Source organism: Aegilops tauschii, unplaced genomic scaffold (genome assembly GCF_002575655.3).
Source record: "Aegilops tauschii subsp. strangulata cultivar AL8/78 unplaced genomic scaffold, Aet v6.0 ptg000577l_obj, whole genome shotgun sequence".
Classification (NCBI taxonomy): domain Eukaryota; kingdom Viridiplantae; phylum Streptophyta; class Magnoliopsida; order Poales; family Poaceae; genus Aegilops; species Aegilops tauschii.
This window is the reverse complement of record NW_027332815.1, coordinates 11,458-21,466: the sequence shown is the minus strand read 5'-3', so window position 1 is coordinate 21,466 and position 10,009 is coordinate 11,458. Positions and strand designations below refer to the sequence as shown.

Here is a 10,009-nt window from a genome sequence, read left to right as displayed (position 1 = left end):
ACTATAATAACTAAATAAACTATTCCAATGAAAAGATTGAAAGTTTTTGGTAGTTATAGAATTCTCGTACTTCTTCAACTCGAATACCAAAAGGAAGAAAAAAATATGACTAAGTGATTTTATTTTATAGTAGAGGCATATCCTGAATGTGCTTGATAGATCCCATTTTTTCATGAAAATAAAGATAGTCAATTTGACTGGACTTAAGACTTTATTATGTTTTCTGAGAAAGAATAAGATATCATTATTCTCTTTAATAAACTTTTGTCTCGTACGGAATACTATATGATTTCACCGTTTGTTTCATCAGAAACAATCTGGGACGGAAGGATTCGAACCTCCGAGTAACGGGACCAAAACCCGCTGCCTTACCACTTGGCCACGCCCCATTTCGGGTTTTATGCGACACTAATAAACACTAGTATGTTTATTTGTTATTCGTCAATACCATTTCAATTACATAAAAAAGGAGGGATATTCTCTTGCTAGTATTCTACACATGCGGATAATATAGAATCAAAAAAATGCATTGATCATTACATGGAATTCTATTAAGATATTATATGAAAGTCGAATTTATTCCACTCTCATTTGAGAGTGCAAATACAAGGAGGTATTTTGTGTTTGGGAAAGTCCGAAGAAAAAAGATTTTGAATCTGCCTTTTCCTTCTTTCCCTTAAAAAAATAACTCAAGAAAAATCCAATTATTTACTCTACAAGAATGAAATGCTTGTTATGCCTAATATACTTAGTTTAACCTGTATCTGTTTTAATTCTGTTCTTTATCCTACTAGTTTTTTCTTTGCCAAATTACCCGAAGCTTATGCTATTTTCAATCCAATCGTGGATATTATGCCTGTTATACCTCTATTCTTTTTTCTATTAGCCTTTGTTTGGCAAGCTGCTGTAAGTTTTCGATGAAATCTTTAGTACTCTGTATGCCAAATTGAATGATGTGTTCATTCCAAAAAAATTTAAAAATGGGTAAAAGCCGAGAAGTTTTATATTTTTATATTATGAACCTTCGATTCTAAAATTTAAATTCTTCTACATTGAATGGGTAGCTACAGCAATAAATTTGGATCAGCCTTTCTACTCCCCTGCACCTAGGTTGAGCAGGTACCTAAAGGTACCTACACAATACCTAACCACCTAACCCTATTTTTGCTATTGATAAGAGTGCTTATTATAAAAGAATTCTTGCAATTTTTTTCAAGAATTCTTTTTTGCATTTTTAGGTATAAAAAAAAAACCATCCTAGTGGATCCGTGTGGTAAGGAAAAACTGGTAATCTATTCCTTAAAAAAAAATCTTGGAGATTATGTAATGCTTACTCTCAAACTTTTTGTTTATACAGTAGTGATATTCTTTGTTTCACTCTTTATCTTTGGATTCTTATCTAATGACCCAGGACGGAATCCTGGACGCGAGGAGTAAAAATTCAGTTTTTTTTTTTTCTTATTGGATTTGTTTCGTACATTTATCTATGAGAAAATCCGGGGGTCAGAATTCTTTCCAATTCGAAAGTCCCAAATGATCCAAGGGAGCGGAAAGAGAGGGATTCGAACCCTCGGTACAAAAAAATTGTACAACGGATTAGCAATCCGCCGCTTTAGTCCACTCAGCCATCTCTCCACGTTCCAAAGCGAAAGGTTTCCGTGATATGATATAGGCAAGAAATAAGAAATAACGGTTGCAAAAAACCCCCTTTTTTTCTTTCAAAAGTCTATAAAAATTATATTGCCAATTCCATTTTAATTATATTCTTTTTTCTTAATGTTAATAAAAAAAGAAGAAAATTCTTGTTTTTTCTTTCTAAAAATCGATATTGGCCGAGAGACAATCAAATAGATTTTCTCTTTAGCGGGCATTTCCATATAGGACTTGTTATAATTATAATAAAACAAGCAGGTTATATAAAAAAAAACGCTTTTTTTGTCGATTATTTATCAAGAAAGCAAAAAGGGTTCTTATCAAATCCACCATAAAATTGGAAAGAAGCATAAAGTAAGTAGACCTGACTCCTTTAATGATGCCTCTATCCGCTATTCTGATATATAAATTCGATGTAGATGAAATTGTATAAGCGAATTTTTTTTATTTCCTTAGACTTAGACCGCGCAAGACAAGAATTTTTCGCTATTTACGATTTCATATTCTTGTTACTAGATGTTCTATAGGAATAAGAAGAAATCGCAACTCCTTTGCGCTACACATAAAATTGGATTTCGAAGGTCCATTTTTTTTTTCAGAATCCTCTATTTTAGTTCTTCCACCCATGCAATAGAGAGGGAATGGGAAAAGAAGGGTTACTTTTATTTTCATTTTTCCCTTAAAAGATAGACTTTGAAATAGGAGTCTTGGAATAATGCTGAATTCAAAGGTTTATTTCTTTCTATAGTATAAGAAAAACAATTTATTTCTATTTCTATAGTATAAGAAAAACAAATAGTATAAGAAAAACAAATCGAATCAAATTCATGGATTTACCACGACCTCGGTTGTGACTGTGACTCCATAGATAAAAATGGGAAATTTCTCTCTTCGAGACCATTGAAAAAGGGCATTGAACGACAAAGAAATCGTCCACAGATAATAAAACTATCATATGCCTTGGAAAGTGATATGAGGTGCTCGGAAATGGTTGAAGTAATTGAATAGGAGGATCACTATGACTATAGCCCTTGGTAGAATTCCTAAAGAAGAAAATGATCTATTTGATACTATGGATGACTGGTTACGAAGGGACCGTTTCGTTTTTGTAGGATGGTCTGGCCTATTGCTCTTTCCTTGTGCTTATTTCGCTTTAGGGGGTTGGTTTACAGGGACAACTTTTGTAACTTCTTGGTATACCCATGGATTGGCTAGTTCCTATTTGGAAGGTTGTAATTTCTTAACCGCAGCAGTTTCTACCCCTGCCAATAGTTTAGCACACTCTTTGTTGCTACTATGGGGGCCCGAAGCACAAGGAGATTTTACTCGTTGGTGTCAATTAGGCGGTCTATGGACTTTTGTAGCTCTCCACGGGGCTTTTGCACTAATAGGTTTCATGTTACGCCAATTTGAACTTGCTCGGTCTGTTCAATTGCGGCCTTATAATGCAATCTCATTCTCTGGTCCAATTGCTGTTTTTGTTTCTGTATTCCTTATTTATCCACTGGGGCAATCTGGTTGGTTCTTTGCGCCGAGTTTTGGCGTAGCAGCGATATTTCGATTCATCCTTTTCTTCCAAGGATTTCATAATTGGACGTTGAACCCATTTCATATGATGGGAGTTGCCGGAGTATTAGGTGCGGCTCTGCTATGCGCTATTCATGGAGCGACCGTAGAAAACACTCTATTTGAGGACGGTGATGGTGCAAATACCTTCCGTGCTTTTAACCCAACTCAAGCTGAAGAAACTTATTCCATGGTCACTGCTAACCGCTTTTGGTCCCAAATCTTTGGTGTTGCTTTTTCCAATAAACGTTGGTTACATTTCTTTATGCTATTTGTACCCGTCACCGGTTTATGGATGAGTGCTATTGGCGTAGTTGGCTTGGCTCTGAACTTACGTGCCTATGACTTTGTTTCCCAGGAAATCCGTGCAGCGGAAGATCCTGAATTTGAGACTTTCTACACCAAAAATATTCTTTTAAACGAGGGTATTCGTGCGTGGATGGCAGCTCAGGATCAGCCTCATGAAAATCTTATATTCCCTGAGGAGGTTCTACCACGTGAAACGCTCTTTAATGGAACTTTCGTTTTAGCTGGTCGTGACCAAGAAACCACCGGCTTTGCTTGGTGGGCTGGGAATGCCAGACTTATCAATTTGTCCGGTAAACTGCTTGGAGCTCATGTAGCCCATGCCGGATTAATCGTATTCTGGGCCGGAGCAATGAACCTATTTGAAGTGGCCCATTTCGTACCAGAAAAGCCCATGTATGAACAAGGGTTGATTTTACTTCCACACTTAGCTACTCTAGGTTGGGGAGTAGGGCCAGGGGGGGAAGTTCTAGATACTTTTCCGTACTTTGTATCTGGCGTACTTCACCTAATTTCCTCCGCAGTCTTAGGCTTCGGTGGCATTTATCACGCGCTTCTGGGACCCGAGACTCTTGAGGAATCTTTTCCATTCTTTGGTTATGTCTGGAAAGATAGAAATAAAATGACTACAATTTTGGGTATTCACTTAATTTTGTTAGGTCTAGGTGCTTTTCTTCTAGTACTCAAGGCTCTTTATTTTGGCGGTGTATATGATACCTGGGCCCCTGGGGGGGGAGATGTAAGAAAAATTACCAATTTGACCCTTAGCCCCAGTGTTATATTTGGTTATTTACTAAAATCTCCTTTTGGTGGAGAAGGGTGGATTGTTAGTGTAGATGATTTAGAAGATATAATTGGTGGGCATGTATGGTTGGGTTTTATTTGTGTATTTGGCGGAATTTGGCATATTTTAACCAAACCCTTCGCATGGGCTCGCCGTGCATTTGTATGGTCTGGAGAAGCTTACTTGTCTTATAGTTTAGCTGCTTTATCTGTCTTTGGTTTTATCGCTTGTTGTTTTGTATGGTTCAATAATACAGCTTATCCGAGTGAGTTTTATGGACCCACCGGGCCAGAAGCTTCTCAAGCTCAAGCATTTACTTTTCTAGTTAGAGACCAGCGTCTTGGAGCTAATGTGGGATCCGCTCAAGGACCCACAGGTTTAGGTAAATATCTAATGCGTTCCCCAACTGGGGAGGTTATCTTTGGAGGGGAAACTATGCGTTTTTGGGACCTTCGTGCTCCATGGTTAGAACCTCTAAGGGGCCCCAACGGTTTGGACTTGAGTAGGTTGAAAAAAGACATACAACCTTGGCAAGAACGACGCTCAGCAGAATATATGACCCACGCTCCTTTAGGCTCTTTAAATTCCGTGGGTGGCGTAGCTACCGAGATCAATGCAGTTAATTATGTCTCTCCTAGAAGTTGGTTATCAACTTCTCATTTTGTTCTAGGATTCTTCTTTTTTGTGGGCCATTTATGGCATGCAGGAAGAGCCCGAGCTGCTGCAGCAGGTTTTGAAAAGGGAATCGATCGTGATTTGGAACCTGTTCTTTACATGAACCCTCTTAACTAAGATTTTCTTATTTATACCTGTTCTACTTTTTTTCTGTTCTGGCTCGGTTATTCCATCTAGCCGAGCCATTCATTCCTTTTTATGAAAGAAAGATAAGGGACAGAAAAAAAAAAATGAAAGAAACAAACGTATTCAATAAGCAAAAGGAGAGAGAGGGATTCGAACCCTCGATAGTTCCTAGAACTATACCGGTTTTCAAGACCGGAGCTATCAACCACTCAGCCATCTCTCCACAGCCTAATCCTTATTTTACTCCTACAAATAGAACATAGCCATATAAAAAATAAAAAGATTTATTAGCCTCTAGAAAGATATCAGATACAAGTTCCTTTTCGATATATCTCTGTATACTGTATACACGGATACAGGATCCGCTATACCCGCTTGTGAAATAAAGAGTAAATAATCTCTTCTCACCCCCATATCCAAATAAAAAAGCGGTTTAAGTAATAAATTTGAATTAAAGAGAAGAATCAATGGATTCATGATTAAACCCCTCCTACTTCTTGTATTTTTTTACAATTTTGGTTTAAGTGAGGGATCAAATATGTAGTCAACTTTATTTGATGGTAGCTTGGAGGATTAGAAATATGACTATTGCTTTCCAATTAGCTGTTTTTGCATTAATTGCGACTTCCTCAGTCTTAGTAATTAGTGTACCCCTTGTATTTGCTTCTCCTGATGGTTGGTCAAATAATAAAAATGTTGTATTTTCCGGTACATCGTTATGGATTGGACTAGTCTTTCTCGTAGCTATTCTGAATTCTCTCATTTCTTAAATTAAATTTGGTTAATATTTATTAACCCCATAAAAAAGAAATAATAAAGGCCATTTCTTCTAAAAAATTAGAATAGTGAGACGTATTAAAACGCAATTTGCGTTCCGAATTGCTAGCTCTTCTCTTTCAGTATTATGAAATTCCATTCCCATTAGAATATTCATTCACAGATAATAAAAAAAGGAAAACTCTAATATAATAGAAAATGAAATGAAACGGTCGACCCAGACATAGAAGGTCGACCCAGGCGGATATACGCTATAAAATATATACCGTAGCGAGCGTAGTTCAATGGTAAAATATCTCCTTGCCAAGGAGAAGATACGGGTTCGATTCCCGCCGCTCGCCCGCTTAATTTATCAAAGTACTATGATAAAAAGTTTAGTCTAGTTAACTGTTTAACTACTTATATTAAATTAAGTATTAATTAGGTGTTAGTCTAGTGCCGTATCCCTTACTATCTTACCCTTCCTTTGCATCCCACTCAAAAAAAGAGGGCGCTCCGGAGGCAGAAATAGAACTCGCCAACAGAGCTCCAAAAATTGGGTATTAACTGAGACAAACAACGGGCAAACTTTTTTAAAGGGAAGAGAGAGGTAGACTGTCCCTTTCGTTTCATTTTTATTTTCTGCAGGGTAGGGAGAAGCCTTGCGCCTTCTTTTTTTGAAGGCAAGTGACTTCGCAAACTGCTCAATTTTGCCCTCTAGGGCCGGGAACTAATGAATAAAAAAGGGTTGGATACGCCCCTCTACCATATCTAGAGAAATAGAATAGTCCTTTTATACAGACTGCTAAGTGCGGAGACGGGAATCGAACCCGTGACCTCAAGGTTATGAGCCTCGTGAGCTACCAAACTGCTCTACTCCGCTCTGGAGTACCAGAAACTGGTGGACAAAAAAGGCTTGAATACAAGCCTCTAACATGTCTAGACAAAGAGAATACTCCTTTTATACAGAATGGAGCGGGTAGCGGGAATCGAACCCGCATCGTTAGCTTGGAAGGCTAGGGGTTATAGTCGACGTTGGTTGATTATTTTTAACGTCTCTAATTCAAAACCGAACATGAAATTTTGATTTCATTCGGCTCCTTTATGGATATTCTCACCACTTAACATCTATGTCAGCTTTTCTATTTGAATGGAACCAAAGCTCTCCGCTTTCTAGATGATCCTTATAGAGTAGGAGATAGAAATTCTATCTAAATCCATCTAATCTACTTACTTCGTTCCCTAATTTCATTCAAGAGATCCTGAGGAAAAGAATTGGGTTTCCACCGAGCTTAAACAATATGCGGATGGTTCTAGTAAACCAAAACTATCGTTTTTTAGCTATTTGGCTTCCTTATTCCTTATTTTAAGAAGATTTAGTTACGATTGGAAATCAACTTTTTTGTATCTTCATCCATAGATCCTTTACTCATATTTTCAAAATTGGAATACTTAATCCAATGCAAAATTATGCTTCGCGACTCTGTACTCATAATCCTATTTTTATTTTGGATGCAATTTAAATTAGTCTTTGGATACAAATCGCCAGAATGTATATTCTTCCTCAATATGCTATTGAGAGGAAAAGGATTTAATCCTTTATAAGAACTAAAGTTTTCATCGGAATATAAAAATAAAAAACTTAAGGATGCCTTAAGTATATCATTTCAAATTCAGTTATTATATAGAACGAATCACACTTTTACCACTAAACTATACCCGCTACATTGTAGATTATGGTATAAATGGTACCCTTTGTCAAGGATAGCCATTTGACAAGAAGGCTAATTCCCCCTTATTGAATCAGATGGAGAAGGTTCATGACACTGAGCCGTTGGTACTTCTACTTCGATCGCTCGCCTTTACTTTAGGATTTAGATAGCCCCTCTGGTCTGTAAAAAAAATCTTTTCTTACCATGCTAATAGCGCCTGAACCAAATGTATTTATTTTGATTAGGATCCTATTCTACGGTTACGACTACAATAATAATTATTTACTTTGCAAGGACGTAAGTGTGTCAGACTGCTAAATTGTTTTATTATTCCTACAATATAAACTAGGGGATATAGGGGGTAACACTGTCCCTATAAATTCCTTTTTCCTTTTCTTTTTTGTCCAGAATTGAACAAAAAAGAAATTATGGAAGATGTTTTCTTCCCCCATTAAGTCCGAGCCATAGAGTAAGAGTGAGATGAGTTTTCCAAATTCATCATAGACTTTCCCTATGGCTTGATAGAAGTAAGCAGCAAAGAGTCGTAACTTAAAGAAAAAAACGGACAGGGCCGACAGATTTACCTGATGTAAAGAAGATCCTAAAAGTCTCTGATTAGTCGACTCTCTCCATTTAACACTTTCCTCTCTCTCCTTTTTTCCACTGACTCAATTCTAGTTTATTAGATTCTTGTTTAAAAGAATGAAAAAAGTTCAATAGAACTAAGAACACATAAAAAATAGCATAGAGGATCAAGGCCATTACCAAAAGTTCCTCCCAAGGATCCTATATCCTATTGGGTATCTGTTCCCCGCCTTTTCCCGCTAGGATCGGAAATCTTATATTTTCCATATCCATATACCGTTGAATCCTTGGGGTTCCAGAATCCGCCTATTTTACTAGTCTTCGGAAACGGAAAACCCTGAACCAAGAAGAGTTGGATATGTTATGTAGGGTATGTTTTTTTTTTATTAATTTTATTTTGAGCTCTCAAGATATCGATATATACATATACAATCTCTACATAATGTCTCTCTCTCTATCTCTATATATTATATATATAATATGTACATTATGCAGTAGACCCATAATGGGAAATCCAAGTGGCTAATTTTTGAATTAAATAAAAAGCCCTTTTAACTCAGTGGTAGAGTAATGCCATGGTAAGGCATAAGTCATCGGTTCAAATCCGATAAAGGGCTTTTTAAATTAGTGGTAGAGTAATCTCGTGCTAAGACGTAAGTCGTTGGTTCGAATCTGATAGAGTACTTTTCTACTAAATTGATTCACTTTTGTTCTTTGTTTTTGAAACTTTCTCTATATTTTTAGAGAATTTTATGACTTAGTGCGGGATGGATGCATTTTTGGTCTGAACACTAAATGAAGCACGGAGAATTAATCTATAACGATCAACTAAAAAAAATCCTAGATGAAAACATAACAGAAAAGTTGGAAAAACTCTTTGCTTTGGATCTATTTATACTTTTCGAGTATATTGACAATTCCAAAAAACTGCTCATACTATGATTATAGTATAATCACGAGCGGTTGTATATGGCCCTATCGTCTAGTGATGCCCCTATCGTCTAGTGGTTCAGGACATCTCTCTTTCAAGGAGGCAGCGGGGATTCGACTTCCCCTGGGGGTAGGGAGTATTATGAAAGGAGGTTAATCATAGATTAGCAAAAACCCTAGAATAAATTCTTCCTGGGTCGATGCCCGAGTGGTTAATGGGGACGGACTGTAAATTCGTTGACAATGTCTACGCTGGTTCAAATCCAGCTCGGCCCAAACCAAAAATCTAGGGCTTCGTGAGTATGAACTAAATCCTTTTGTTTTTCTTCCATAAAATAAAATGTCTGATCTATAGAAATAAAAGATAAAGAAAAAAGGGAAATTTTTTTTTTCTAATCCATATCTCTCTCATTCCTTTCTTACAAACAAAAGAGTTTTTCTTATTGAAGGCTGGATTATTATCCATTTTTAGTGATAAAAAATCACGACATACTAGTTATGTCACTCTCACTATACCCACGTATAATATAATATGTGGGTATGTAGTATATGATTCGTCTATTTCTTAGAGTACGAAAGACGAATCGAATCTTCTTATGGTTCTATTTAAGAATGGGTATGCCATACACCCCGCGGGGATTGTAGTTCAATTGGTCAGAGCACCGCCCTGTCAAGGCGGAAGCTGCGGGTTCGAGCCCCGTCAGTCCCGAACTAGGGTTCAATGAATGGAGAAATTGATATTTCCTTTTTCCATGAAAAAAAGGGGCAGGGAGCAAGATCAAATACCCACAGGGCACCCTTACTTCACTTTTTTATTTTGCATCCCTCATTAAAGAGGGAGGGAAGGCATATAGGAATTTTTTTTCACTACTCCCGATCGATAAAGATAAAGAAAGACACACATACGATATGTGGA

General features: G+C 37.0%; 6 non-coding genes across 6 annotated transcripts; 4 read left to right on the top strand and 2 right to left on the bottom strand.

Moving 5' to 3' along the window:
* Window positions 1–1,547: 1,547 nt before the first annotated feature.
* On the bottom strand, window positions 1,548–1,635 carry TRNAS-GCU (transfer RNA serine (anticodon GCU)). Its single transcript has one exon. It is a non-coding gene; the product is annotated as a tRNA-Ser (tRNA).
* Window positions 1,636–5,245: 3,610 nt separating this feature from the next.
* TRNAS-UGA (transfer RNA serine (anticodon UGA)) lies at window positions 5,246–5,333 on the bottom strand. Its single transcript has one exon. It is a non-coding gene; the product is annotated as a tRNA-Ser (tRNA).
* An 824-nt stretch (window positions 5,334–6,157) lies between these two features.
* On the top strand, window positions 6,158–6,228 carry TRNAG-GCC (transfer RNA glycine (anticodon GCC)). The gene has a single exon. It is a non-coding gene; the product is annotated as a tRNA-Gly (tRNA).
* A 2,480-nt stretch (window positions 6,229–8,708) lies between these two features.
* Window positions 8,709–8,780, top strand: TRNAT-GGU (transfer RNA threonine (anticodon GGU)). The gene has a single exon. It is a non-coding gene; the product is annotated as a tRNA-Thr (tRNA).
* A 507-nt stretch (window positions 8,781–9,287) lies between these two features.
* On the top strand, window positions 9,288–9,369 carry TRNAY-GUA (transfer RNA tyrosine (anticodon GUA)). The gene has a single exon. It is a non-coding gene; the product is annotated as a tRNA-Tyr (tRNA).
* A 359-nt stretch (window positions 9,370–9,728) lies between these two features.
* On the top strand, window positions 9,729–9,802 carry TRNAD-GUC (transfer RNA aspartic acid (anticodon GUC)). The gene has a single exon. It is a non-coding gene; the product is annotated as a tRNA-Asp (tRNA).
* The last annotated feature ends 207 nt before the right edge of the window (window positions 9,803–10,009 follow it).